This window comes from Euphorbia lathyris, chromosome 1, assembly GCF_963576675.1.
Source record: "Euphorbia lathyris chromosome 1, ddEupLath1.1, whole genome shotgun sequence".
Taxonomy (NCBI): Eukaryota; Viridiplantae; Streptophyta; class Magnoliopsida; order Malpighiales; family Euphorbiaceae; genus Euphorbia; species Euphorbia lathyris.
Genome location: NC_088910.1, coordinates 29,715,171 through 29,730,554, shown reverse-complemented (window position 1 = coordinate 29,730,554; position 15,384 = coordinate 29,715,171).

Sequence of the window (15,384 nt, the reverse complement as noted above, 5' to 3'; positions counted from 1 at the left end):
AATTAATTTTTGATTCCAGACTATATTGTTCCACTACCCCTAACCAACCCATAAAACCATCCAAAAAAGTTTCTTCTCGACATCGATAGTCTAGATTAAAGTCGACACCCGATTGCACCATATCCATTCCAAATTGTAACTCGACCAAGCTCCAACACTCCTCGCTTGTTTGCAATCCATGAAGAGATGAACATTGTGTTCTCCTATATCTCCATAAATAGAATTTCATTTGTGACATGAATTCCTTTAAGATAAAGCTTCTCCTTATTGGGAAGAAAATCACTACACGTGCCACATGAAGCTTTTAATTTTAGGAGGAATCTTTAAGCTCCACATTTTCGTTCATTCACCTGCCTCTACTGCCACCTTATCTCCAAACATACATTGAAACACTACATGGTACCTCGATCTCACTAAATAGTTACATTGGTTTTCATAATGCCAAATCAGTCTGTCCTCCGTCTCCTTATTACTAGCATTACTAACATGAAGAGTAAGGATATTGCGAACATCCACTAGGTTAAGAACTTTTTCGAGCAAGGTCACATCCCACACATACCTGTCTTGTCTACGTAATTTGTCAACAGTAAGCTCCTCCCACCCTGGTTTATAGGCGTAAGCTTTCGCTAAGACCAAGCTAAGGACTATGCCAACACTGACATCCCTTGTCAAGAATGATCCAAGATTCGAATATTCTCATCCAAACTAGGCTTGGTTATGACCCAGACTAGCCATAAAAAAAAATGATCCCCTATGATAATATTTACCTTTGATGATTTTACACATAAGCGCATTTTTTTTATCAAAAACTAGGTTCCATGCATGTTTTCCAAGTTGTGCAAGATTGAAAGATTCCAGATGACGAAAACCTAACCCATCACACTAATTGCTTAAATACAACTGGTCCCGAGTAGCCCAACAAATCGTCCTTTTTCATCACTCTTCGAACCCCACCACAAGGAATTCATTATTTTTTGGAAGTCATCACAAACAGAGACATGAAGCATAAAAAAGACTTATACAATATTAAGGGGGCACTGACATTTTAAGAGAGATACTATGATAACACCATGTAGAGAAACAAACCACAACCACCCATAGAGTGACAAACCACAACTACCTATATATGGTGAAATAAGAACTAAAAAAATTATATGGTGAAATAAGAACAGAAAAACTTCAAATAAAAGAGAAATTATAGAACCTACTATAATAATAGATTGATAAAAAATATTTAATAAAGAAAAACCAAAGAAAAATAAAGGAGGGGCTTATCTTCCGACTAAAATCCGAAGAAAACTCCAAAACCTGAATGAAGAATTTGAAAGTTTTCTTGACAGTTAAAATTATTCACTTTCATTTTAACTAGATCTACTTAGAGGAGCTCCTCCCGTCTATATTTTAGGGTTAGTTTTAACTTCACATTTGCATTTTCTTTGCTTGTAGCTTTTAGTTGGTTTGTGTTGGCTATATGTTTGAAATATCTCAATTCTCAACCTTGATATGCGAGTGTGAAGATTAAAAATGGTAAGAATAATGCGGGTGTGCCAGAGAAGCTAGTTCTCGAAGGGTAAAATGATAACAGAATAAAATAAATGCGCCTAATGACTTGATTTTTAATGAGACGATTGGACGAGAGCTACAAGGACTGAAAATAAAAACAGCTCTCTTAGGTCCTCGATGTCGCTTGACAGGTCAATTAGAAAACAATTCTTTAAAATATGGTACCAAAAATAAAAGCAATAAAACCAACACAAAGATATAAATTTTAAATTTTTCTTTTAAATTTTTATTGATTTCATAATTTTTCAATGTTTTTGGATTACAAATATGAGTATAAGGCTTGAAGGTTACAACTGGGAAATAATACTTTAAAGCTGGAAATATAAACAAATCATGAAAAAAAAATATGTACGGGGTTAAAACGAACATAAAAAAATCTTGTTGACGTCATTGGAGTAGCCACGGGTGAGGCTTGGAACATCATGAAACTTGGATCAAAAGATCGTCGCGTCGTTTGGGTAATTCTGGACAAATATGGAGCGATTTAAAAACTTCAGGGACCAAACCATCAATTTACATTAAGTTGAATAAACAACACCAATATCTGGAAAAAAAATTATAGGACTTTAGGACTCGATTTCGAAGGCTGTAGAGATCGGATTTTAGCGAAATGAAAGCTAGGACTTGAAGTTCGTATGTAATAGAAGGGTTTGTAATTGGAATCTCGGAAAAAGGTTGAGTAATGAGCTCGGAATAAATTTTTGAAAATAGCTATAACAGAATAGTTGTTTGATGGTTAGAAACCAAAAGTTTGATGATGTGTTGTAGAGACTACTTGATGTGGGGCATCTCCTTCTGGGATCGGTCCCGTACGAAGAAAGTCGGAGGAAGAACCAAGCACGAGCAACAAGCGAGTAAGGAGGCCAAAACAGTGCCACGCAACAGCTCAGGCACGCTCCGAGTAGTTTATAGCACGCTCCGCGTAAAGTTTGGTTTGATCCGGAGAAGAGTTCAGCAGCCAACCTACGCTCCGCGTAGATTTGGGCACGCTCCGCGTAGAATGAGTACTGATCTGGAGAAGAGTTCAACAGCCAACCTACGCTCTGCGTAGAATTAGGCACGCTCCGCGTACCTTCACTTTAAGGAACTTGCTCCTTACTCCAGCTTCCTCTTTATTTACAATCCTGCCACTCCTTATTTACACCTTTGCCACTCCCTTATTACAACCCTACCACTCCTCTATTTACACTCATGCCACCATTTTATCATTACCCCATTTTACCTCCTGACCTTACTCTTTAATTAATTATGTATGTTAGCCTTTTATGTAATTTTGTTTTAGGATTTTAGATGATATAAATTCATCTCTTTGTCATTGTAATAGTTCTCTTTTATCAATACAAAATATATCTTCTTCTTCATTGAAGCTTGTTAAGGTTTGAATCCTTCAGCAATGGGGAATCATTGATTTCCTACGGATTTAGTCCGTAAAACCCGGGATTCACTCCTTCTAGTTTAGCTAGAGAAGAACATCTTTGTTAGTTTACGATTAAAACTAACACATCCCAAAATCGATCTGTATCGGTTGGTATCAGAGTCGATCGTTATCCTAACGGAGACTTCTTTCGACAATGATTCAACCGAGTTTTTCAGAAGCCTTAAAGGAACGTCTTGAAGCCGAGACAAGGGAGATGGAGCTCCAATATGCTGAGATGATGAGAAAGACAATAGAGAACTTGGAGCAAGAAGAGATGGAGAGACTCCAACGAGGAACCCGAAGTAGCCGGAGACGACAACGTCGAGCCCAACATAAAAGAGATGGTGAAACCATTATCTCACCTCCTAAGGATTCATCCAAAATCTGTCCTCTATTGCGCAAGGAAAAGGTAAATCCAAAGCTTTCCATTCTTGATATGGAAGTTGTGGGTATGCCTACTCTTAGTGAGGATTTGGTTGTTTGTGGTGTTGTTAGTAATTTAAATTCTCATTGTGGAGTTGTTGATAATGAATTTGTGAATGAGGATTTAAATGTATGTGTGTATAAGGAGGAAGGGATGCTTGTGTGTGAGAATATGGGGAAGGTTGAATTTGTGTGTGGTCATAATGAGGAAACCCATGTTGCAAGAGATACTCCCCAAGTGTTTGATGAAATGCCCCTTAGGCCTAGCTATATAAGTATGCTTAAGGAAATTAATGGCATATGTCTTGAAGAGGGGGTAAAGGAGTTTGGGCTTATTAATCTCTTTGAGGAGCATGATGAAATTAGCTTATGTGTGGAGATTGATGACTATGGAGATGGGAGAGATGTTGGTGGTTCTACCATGTTGGGTTGTAGTATGTCTTTTGAGTCGGGCGACTTGGCACGTGAATTAGTCGATTCGAATTATGAAGAGGAGTGGGAGGAAACAAAAGGTCATGGGAAAAGACGGATCGTGGATGAAGATGGAAATGAATTTGAATACAACCATGAAGAAGAGGAGTTAGAAGAGGAAATTGATGAAGAGAAGGACCAATTCGAGAATGAGCTAGAAAGAAATGAGGAACGTGGTTATTATGAAGGCGAATTCGAGGATGAGGTTGAAGAGAGAGAGCACGCTTCCGAAGATGAAATATGTGAGGATGGTGAACTTTGTCATAGTGCATATGAGTTTGATTATGATAAAGATGGTAGAGTTTACCATGAGGAGGATGAATGTCGAAGGATTGGGTGGAACCAATATGGGGCCGCTTATGAGGAAGACGAAGATAGAGTCTACTATGATGAGAGTGAGCGTCGGTGTGTTGAGCGGGATCGACACGGGGCTCCCTATGAAGATAATGAAGGTATATTCTATTGTGATGATGAGTTGGAGGATGTTGAACGGAACTACAACGAAGATATCTATGAGTATGATGGAGGTAGGTTCCATCATGATGATGAGTTGGGACATGTAGAGTGGGGCCGAAATGAAGATACTTATGAGCATGATGATGGTCGGTTCCGAGATGACTATGAGTTGGGAAATATTGGGTGGAACCGAAATGAAGATACTTATGATGATGAAGGAAATCGGTTCCAAGATGAGGATGAGTCGGGAAGTGTTGAGTGGAGCCAAGATAAAGACAACTATGAAGTTCATGATGATGGAAATGAGCACAATGTGTATTTGGTGACGAGGGTACCAATGCCTAGTGAAGAGGAGCATAGCCAACGTCATCGATTATTTAGAACTCGATGCTTAGTTCTTAGGAAGAAGTGTGAGGTGGTGATCGACGGAGGAAGCCAAGTGAATATCATTAGTCGGTTCGCCATGAGCAAGTTTGGGTTGGTTCCCGAGCCACATCCTAGACCTAACCACCTTGCTTGAGTCAACGAGGTGGAAAAACTTCAAGTTACTTATTGGTGTAAAGTTCCTTTCACTATTGGAGCTTATGGGGATGAAGCTATGTGTGATGTTGTGGAGATGGGTGCTTGTGATGTGCTACTTGGTAGGCCATGGCAATTTGATTGTGATGCCTCACATGCGGGAAGAAGCAACACCTACACCATACGCAAAGGCGGAATCCGATATGTCCTGCGAGAAGAAGCAACACCTACACCATACGCAAAGGCGGAATCCGATATGTCCTTACACCTTTGAAGAGTTCTCCTAGTAAGAAAACGGAGACCACTTTGGAAGATTGTCCAACTCGGGAGTTAAATGTGAATGGGTGCATTGGTGGAACGGGTGAGACATTGAATCATCTTGACTTGAGTTCCATGGATGAGTTAGCTAGCCACTCTCTTAGTGAAACTACCAAAAAAGGGTTTGTTGTGGCGAAAATTTTCATCAGAACATATATGTATTTCGTCAAAATATACATGTGGTGACTAAATATTTTATCATAAATTTCGTTGCAATAAGCTCGTCTTAATAAGTTTATTGTGACAAAATTTATAGTTTGTCTCTATTCTTAAGATTATGTTGTGACGAAATTTCACTAGTCACATGTATTATATTTGGTTGCTATTAATTTATGTTGGTCACAAAATATTAGCTAGTTTGACAAACATTTGATACTTATTTAGACAAATAATATTCGTTACAATTAATTTATTATTATAGTGTGATGAATATAATATTTATTGTAATTAATTTAATATGAAATAATATTTTGACAAATTGGTTTGCCACAATATTTAATTTATTGCGACTAAAGCATTGATATAAAATTTGCAAAAGTAGCACTACAACATTTTTAAAACAAAAAATGAATTAATATCATATCGTAATCCAATATTACATAATCCAACATTACATGAATCACAATAGAAATATAAATCATTCCAAGAAAAAAAAACTAAACTACTAATACACGAACATATGAAATTGAGTTTGACAAATATTTATATAGCTATTTCTCAAATTAATAATTAAAATCAACGATCATCTTCTTCAACATTTGCTCTGAAAAGCTTCTTTATCAAGGGCCTGCATTAGAAAAAAATGTCATAATTTAAATCAACTAGCTATCATGGCTTTCAACTTTGATTAAAACCAACTAGTTAATTCAATCCTAAATTCCATAATGCTCAGGAAGTTACAAATTTTAAGTCTATACACAGTAGCTAAAATTTGAGCCAAACATAGAAGCTCCAATACCATCATCGGGCACCAACATCACCCCAATTCTAAATTATGAAATGAATAGACATATCACCTTGCAAGATAGCCCACTAGAGTGTAATCTTGTGGTCATTGCAGACGCCCAATTTTCAAAGGCAATTTCCATAGGCACCACCTGCATACCAGCATTCAAATTACATCAATGTTTGACAAGTAAGCTTAAGAATATAATAATATCAAACAGATGTTAGTTCCTTTTAGGATTAATTGTTCATCGTGGTTTCACTACTGACATTGCATAGGATCAATTCATGGAAACAAAAGAATTTCACAAAATTCATTAATTGGCAATGCACTAGATGTAAAAACACCTTTATGAGAAGCCTGTCCAGAATGTTGTGCAGAGAAGCTGGATTTATATTGAGAAGAAAACGTTCTTTCACTTAAGATCGATAAGATCCATAATAAAATGTGAGTTCTGATGTGATGAGCTCCCTCCTATATGTTGTTTAAAACTCTGAAAAGACAAGGAATCATTTGTCAAGAAAACCATAAATTATCCATCTGAGATAATCTAATCCACTATATATCAATCTTAAAATTACAATAGAAAATCTACCGCCTTTATTCTCTAATAGCACAACTTCATATACTTAAGTGTGTGGCTGTTAAAGGCACAGTGCAAAATGCACAAGGCTGTGTACCTTAACATCCTCTCAAAGGCAAGAGGTGCACCTTTGTGCGCATATACATGGTGATAAGTGTCTATATCTTCATTAATTCATAATATAATATGTTCATAGACACTTGAAAATAAATAAATGAAGGATCCAAAATTTGGATCTCTCATCAGTGCCTGTCCTGCTCCTGGTATAAGTAACTATCATGCTCTCTAATTGGTAAACTTTGTTTGCAACTTCAATTATATCCACCTACAAAAATCACAAAGCTCCATTAACAGCAAAATAAGCAAACACTTTGTCTGCATCTACAGGACCTTTACTTTCAAGCAATGGCTCCAGCATCACATTCTAGAAAAACACCGAATCTGCTAGATTGTCAACACCAACCCCATAAATCCAATATCAATAACAAGGGCTAACATTGAAGATAAAATTTTATTTGCTAAAAAAAGGTAAATATATGTAAGAAATTCTAAAACTCATAGGATTAATAGCAGAATTAAAAAAGTAGACAACCAAGCAAGCAAATTGAGACTTGCTTATAGCTTAATGTAAAAAGACATCAATAGGATAAAATTGGAACCAACAGGGGAGATCTAAAGTTAATAATACTCAAAACAATAATAGGAAAGAAATACTCAAAACAATAAAAAGAAAGAAATATCGAGAGTAGATTAAGCATGTACAAATATTTCCTGTGAGGAAGAACCACAAGAGATGTTGATCTTGGTAGAGGCCCCACTGACGCCACCGAGTTCTATTCGTTTCAAAGGTCAGATTTGAGGAAGAAGTGTTTAAAGCAGAGATCGAGAGGGATGGAGGAGAAAGTAGCGGCGACAGTAAGCCAACAACACCGCTAGGAGAGACGGCCAGAGATGATCAAGTGGAAAGGAACGAGTAGATTAAGGGTTTTGATTTAGCCCTTGTTTGGGAGGGGGTTAATGAGAGTAAATGGGAGTAATGGAAGGTTAAGTATTAAGTTAATCTTGTTTGGGAGTTATTTTTTGGGAGTAAATGGAGGTTAATGGGGTTAAATCTTTACTTGCTCTAACCTCCAAACTCTAACCTCCAAATTGGGGGTTAATGGGAGTAACGTAAACTTTTTTAAAATTTCTTGTCTCTGGAGAGTAAATTTAACCTTTCTTCCCCTCCATATTTAAACTCCCAAACAAGGTTAAACATTTAACCTCATTTACATCCTATAAACTTCCAAACAAGGTTAATTTTTAACTTTCCATTCCATTCCATCACTTCCCTTCCCTTTCCATTACCTCCTTTAACTCTCACCTCCATTAACCTCCAAACTCCCAAACAAAGGCTTAGGTCGCAGTCCAATAGAAAAGGGGGGAGAAATAAAAAATGAAAAGATAAAAAAAGATTCCTCCCGCTGTAAATGGTTAGTTTTTTTTTTTTGTTATTGATAAGTTTAAAAAATGGGATAAGGTACCAAAATAGGTGTTTGAGAAAGTATCAATTTAGGCCTCACGTACAAAATAGTACTAATATAGGTTTAACGTTTAAAAAATGATATCAATTTAGGCCTCGAGAACGGATTGTACACGTCATTCCTATTACTCCGGTAAGTTCTGATTTCTACCTCCACGTATAATTGACAGAACTTAACGGAATAATATCAATGACATGTCTTATTTCGTTACTAATGCCTAAATTGGTATCTTTTTTAAACGTTAAGTCTATATTGATGCTATTTTATACCTGGAGCCTAAATTGATACTTTTCCCAAAAATCATAGACCTATTTGGTACCTTATCCCTTTAAAAAATATATCAAAAATAAAACTTATAAAAAAGTAGAGAAAATAACTAATATATTTTTGTTATCAAAATTAATAACTTTAAAAAGAAATTATTGAAAAATACTGATGATTTGTAAATAACTTTGACTATAATGAATATAGTTTAATTTACCTCTAAAATTTATTTCTTGAATATACACGATGTACAGTGAACTAGCCTTCATTTCGGAGCTAAAAAGAAATTTACAATTACCATAATATTTTGGATCCAAAAATTTGTATGACAAAATGTCCCACAAAATTATAATATTGAGACATAAAGATAAAATAAATTTTTTTGTCACAACAAAAACGTTATAATGACAAACAATCATTATAATAACTTATAATTTCAATCCTTTGTGGTGACTAAACACCAACTGAAAGCCCATATTTTATAGTAAATATTTACTAGTAATCCCAAATCCTCTTTTTTTTTTTATTCTGGCTTTACGGCTTTGTTACCATATCCACTAATATAACAAATTAAAACCTTTGCAAGTATCTTATTTTGACAAAAACATTTGTCACAAAAGTATTCATTTTTTAGACAAAATTTTGGTCTCCATATGTATGAAATTTTATGCTAAAATTTCTCGTCCTATATATAGCTACGAAGAATAGTGACAAACTTGTCCCAATATATATACCTTTCGTGACAAAATTTAGTCAGAATAAGTATTTCAACACAACCTTCTGTATCTAGTGTGACTATTGTGACAAATATTTTATTCTATCACAATAACCATATTTATTGTGACAAAAATATTTTTATCACAAAAGAATTAGTCACAATATCAAATTTTTTTTGTAGTATCCAAAGAGGAGAATAAGATTGAGAAGGGGGGTAGCAAAGTTGGAAGTGAGGAAGTAGAGCCAATGTTCAAGAGTGACAAGCACGTGTCTTTCAATGAGCAACCTAAAGGGCGTCCTAAAGGGCTTCCACCTTTGAGGAAGCTACCACGAGACATAGCTTGGGATCCGGAAGATAGTGCACCTAGCTCTATATATGGTGAATTGAGCTCTAGAGAGGAGGAGGAAGGTTTCTCTGTGAAACCTATTGATAGCACCGAGATGCCTAGCACATGCCATATGCAAGAGAATCGAGTCACTCATTTGGTAAAATATGAACTTATTATTTTGTGCTTTGTTGAGATATTTGTGTTGGAATCTTGGGTGTGTATGTTGAGGGAGAACCTTCTCTATGATGAGCCCATGAGAGGTGATCTTGTAGTGAGGAATGTGGACTCTATGTTGCGGGAGAACTTTCCCTATGATGGAACCATGAGGGGTGGTCTTGTTGTGGGCCTTGGTGATTGTTATTTGAAGGGGAATGGCTTCCCAGGGAATATAGAAAAGATGGAAGGAAGTCAAGACTTGGTAAACTCGGAACTCATTACCTTGTGCTTTATTGAAATGTATATGTTGGGGTATGTGTTATGCTATTTGAGGGAACCTCAACTCTATGAGGGGTCAATAAGAAGTGATCTTGTAGTGAAGAGAGTGGGTTTTATGAAGTCTTTGATGAATGGGGGTAGCCGCCCGAGAGATGTTGAGAAGATAGCCGAAATTCAAGACTTGGGGAATAATGGCCAAGTTAGTAAAGTGACAAGTCTTGAAGTTCCGGGATTGTTAACCCAAGGTGAGGGAGGAGCTAATCTAAGTGTGCTTGAGTTCACTATGAAGTGGGTTGATAAATGTCGCCGAGATATTCCGTTTGATGTGGGCCATGGGCAATGAGAGATTGAGCATTGTAGCCGGGTTAGTGGAATGAGTGATAGCAAAGTCCGGGCATATTCAAGTCAAAATCATGTTTGGGTTGTGAAGAGTACTCAAGGGATCGCTCCAATTTGGGTTAATATATGGCGTCGGGACATGTCATTTGAGGTTGGCTATGAACGAGTGGAGGTTGAGCCTAGCATCCGGGTTGATGCGTGAGGTATATTGAGGTCCGGGCACATGCGACTCAAGGCCATATTGGGGTTATGAAGAGTGCTTATGGGATTGATCCTAGTTGGGTTGATACGTGTCGTTGGGACATTCCATTCGAGGTAGGCCATGAGCGGAAGAAGATTGTGTTGATTCCTCAAGTTCGTCATGGGGAGGCCATCCACGCATTTATTGGGACGTGGTTTGACAAGCTTCGCCAAGACATACCATTCGATGTTGGTAGGGCCTTCGATATTGGTGGACATTGGGAGATGAGTAGCACGGAAGATGAAGTCCGGGGTGAGGCACTTGTGGAGATATGGGGAAAAGCTCGTGAGGAGAAGGTGAGTCCGATAATATTTGGAGTGGACTCCTTGAATTCATCTCGAACAACACCTTGGTTCGATTTTAGGACTTGGGTCCGTTCACAACGAATACGTCTCATCAATATGTGGCAAGCAACTTGGGGTTAAGTTCTTTTTAAGAGAGAGTGTATGATGCGGGGCATCTCCTTCTGGGATCGGGTCCGTACGAAGGAAGTCGGAGGAAGAACCAAGCACGAGCAACAAGCGAGTAAGGAGGCCAAAACAGTGCCACACAACAGCTCATGCACGCTCCGGGTAGTTTATAGCACGCTTCGCGTAAAGTTTGGTTTGATCTAGAGGAGAGTTCAGCAGCCAACCTACGCTCCACGTAGAATGAGTACTGATCCGGAGAAGAGTTCAACAGCCAACCTACACTCCGCGTAGATTTGGGCATGCTCCGCGTAGAATGAGTACTGATCCGGAGAAGAGTTCAACAGCCAACCTACGCTCCGCGTAGAATTAGGCATGCTCCGCGTACCTTCACTTTAAGGAACTTGCTCCTTACTCCAACTTCCTCCTTATTTACAATCCTGCCACTCCTTATTTACACCTTTGCCACTCCCTTATTACAACCCTACCACTCCTTTATTGACACCCATGCCACCATCTTATTATTACCCCATTTTACCCCCTAACCTTACTCTTTAATTAATTATGTATGTTAGCCTTTTATGTAATTTTGTTTTAGGATTTTAGATGATATAAATTCATCTCTTTGTCATTGTAATAGTTAACTTTTATCAATACAAAATATATCTTCTTCTTCATTGAAGCTTGTTAAGGTTTGAAACCTTCAACAATGGGGAATCATTGATTTCCTACGGATTTAGTCCGTAAAACCCGGGATTCACTCTTTCTAGTTTAGCTAGAGAAGAACATCTTTGTTAGTTTACGATTAAAGCTAACACGTCCCGAAACCGATCTGTATCACTACTTCAATGACTTTGAATGTTATAGAAGGCCATTTTTTTACGAAATAAAAACTGAGATGTCGATATTTGATGTCAATAAAGGGATTAAAATTAATTTGGGACGAAATAAAAGAGTGAGGAGTCTGGAATAAATTTTGGAAAAGTGATCTCCAGAAAGGTTGTTTGATGAATTCTCAAGAATGAAAATTCAAAAGCTTGTTTCCGTGTCTTTTTAGTTGATGTAAAATCAATAAAAAAGTCTCTAAATATAATTTAGAAAGAGTGTGTAAACTAAGAACGGCTTGAAAATGAGATTTCGAGGATCTCGGTTTCATGAAAATTGCTTGAAAGCTTTGAGAAAGACGATAATTGTGGATTCTGATCTAGACTAAGAGAGTTTGAATTGATTCATGGGCAATGTTGGTAACGATTAAAAGAGATAATAAGAATCCAATCGGGATTTGTCTGATTAAACTAAGAGAATTTAGAACCTGAAGTTTTTGAAATTTGGAAGTTGTATTGAAGAACCTGAAATTCTGATTTGTGAAAATAGGCTAGGATTAACTAAATTTAAGCTAAGAGGACGAATTTGAGAGACTAAAGATTGATAATCTATGTTGGAATGCTCCGGAGTAAGATTGATTTGATAAAAATTGATTTGTTTGATGTTTGATTTGAGTTGACTCGGGATTGAGAATTAAAGAATTGAACTTATAAACTTTTGAGCAACTTATTTCCTGTAAATGATCCTTAAAATTCTACTCCATGATTTTCATTTTCATATCAGTTAAGGGAGATCATGAGTGAGTTAGGAGTTAGGAGTTAGAAAAGTAGAGTTGAAACCATTAAAAACGTTTGTTAATAAGGTTGTGGAACAGTTCAACCCGTTTTTTAACACCATTGAACTTTGAAAAATTCCACATGCTTCGTTCCAGCTCCGTTTTTGACATTCTGAAAAGCTAACATTCCGAACTTTTTGAGAAAAATACTGGCCGTCCAAAATTTCACTGTTTCGGGATCTGTTCTTATCATCGAAGTCGCTGGAGGAGTTACTGAAAAAATGGTGCGAATTTGTCCCTGATTTTTTACTATTTTTTTTCTTTTTTATTTCTGTTTTTGTTATAATAATTTTTTATATTATTTTTTATTTTTATCACATTTTTTATTTTGTTGGAAGATGAATTTAATTAAAACAAATTAACTCTAAACTAAAATTATAACCTATGCTAAAAATAAAAAAAATTAAATTACCCACAACAGGTTGAAATCTATATACCTTATAGTATTTCTTTTTCTGTTAGATCTATATTTGTTAGCTGTTTTTTTTCATTTATATTTGTTCGGTTTTAGCAAGAGCGGAAAATATTTATATTGTTCATAGATCTACAGATTTCCGTGGTTGCAGCAAAAGAAAAGACCTAGATCAACATATCCAAGAGAGACTAAATGATAAAGAATGAGTTGCAACGGTTTTTCAAAGGGATTCGACTAACGAGAAGTATATGATTTATATTTTTTGTGTTAGTTTTACCTTTTACGATTTTTATTGTTTTTTGTAGTTATTTTTCTTTTATTTGTGGATTTTGTACTCGCTTTATATGAGGTTTTATTCCTCCTAATTTTCGTGTTGTTTTCGTCTAAGTAAATGATATAAGACATTTTATAAAAATAAAATAAAATAAATATTGGGTGATCTCAAATTATTGAACAAGAAAAGAATCAACTTTTCATTAAAGGAAGAAAAATTCGTTAATACAGAAAAGATGAAAAATACAGAGTAAATAAATATATGGGGTTTGTATTTTGGGTTCAAGTACGTATGGGTTAGGCATTACCGCAAGGTAGTATTCGAAATGGACTATTTGGTAGTAATTCGGCTTGTTAGTCATGAGGTGGTTCGACGACATCGTTTTTCTTGGTTTATTATGGCGTGTCGTGATCTATATGATAGAGATTGAGAGGTGCGGCTTGTTCATATCCTATGGAAAGGGAACAGAGCAGCTGATTTGATGACAAACTATGCATGGAGTTTGAGTTTAGATCTTCACGAGTGTGATGCGCCTCCTGTAGGTATCCAAGACATTTTTTTCTGATTTTTGTAGGTCTAAGTTTTCCAAAATGACCTGTTTTAAAGATGGATTTGTTTTTTTTTTAATGTTTTCTTTGAATTAACCCTTCCATTGTCAAAAAAAAAAAAAAAAAAAGTAAATAAGAAACTCTAAGTTGCTTTATATAGCTAACCTATCAACTACAATGCCTAACAACTTAACAGAAAGTAACTAAAAACACTAACTAATATTTTACCCTTATAACTATAAAGGTAACTATGATAAACTGGTATTTCTACAGGTGAAGAAATAAAATATTGTCTTGATGAGCAGCTATTGGTAGAAATTAGTACTATTATTTTAGATATTTTAGAAATTTTAGAAATACAGATATTTTTTGTACCGACCTAAAATATCTATCCAGTCCATGGAACCATAGAGGGGCCTATCTAGGAGCATTTTAATCATTTTCTCTTAGAAACAAAATTTATTCAAAATAAAAGGGGCCAATTATATTATTTAGGTATACTATCATACAAAAAACCACAGAAGTATTTAGGGTAAATTCTAAAAAAAACCCCTGTGGTTTGATGTTGTTCCAAATAAACCCTTTTGGTTTGGTTTTACAAAAAAAAGGACCGTGGTTTCGCCGTTACCCGAAAAACGGAAATTGACTTAACACCGTTAAAAATGCTGACGTGGCAAGGGGCAGAGTTGGAAATTCGATTTTTTTTTTTAATTTTTTTTTTCTTTTTCTTTTTCTTTTCATCTCCCTTCTTCTTCTTCTTCTTCTTCTTCTTCTTCTTCTTCTTCTTCTTCTTCTTCTTCTTCTTCTTCTTCTTCTTCTTCTTCTTCTTCTTCTTCTTCTTCCCTCCTCCATTCTTCTTCTTCTTCATACCTCTTCTTCTTCCTTTATTTTTTTTTTAAGTTTTGGAAATTTCCAGATTTTCGAAAATTTCCAGATTTCTTCGGAAATCTGGAAATTTCCAGAAATCTGGAAATTTTCCAGATTTCCGACGGAAATCGGAAATCGGAAATCTGGAAAATTTCCAGATTTCCGAAGAAATCTGGAATTTTCCCGAAATCTGGAAATTCCAGATTTCGGAAAAATTCCAAATTTCTTCGAGTAAGGGAATTTAAAAAAAAAAGAATAGAAAAAAAGAAGAAGAAGGAGGAAGAAGAAAAAGGAAGAAGAAGGAAGAAGAAGAAGGAGGAGGAGAGAAGGAAGAAGGAGGAGGAGAGAAGGAAGAAGAAGGGAAAGAAAAAGAAAAAGAAAAATTAAAAAAAATAAAATTTCAGAAATTTAAAAAAAAAAAAGAAGAAGAAGAAGAAGAAGAAGAAGAAGAAGAAGAAGAAGAAGAAGAAGAAGAAGAAGAGAAGGAAAAATGAGGAGGAGAGAAGGAAGAAGAAGGGAGAGGAAAAGAAAAAGAAAAAGGAAAAGAAAAAGAAAAAAAAAAAAGAAAAAAAAAATTAAAAAAAAAAAATCGAATTTCCAACTCTGCCCCTTACCACGTCAGCATTTTTAACAGTGTTAAGTCAATTTCCGTTTTTCGGATAACGGCGA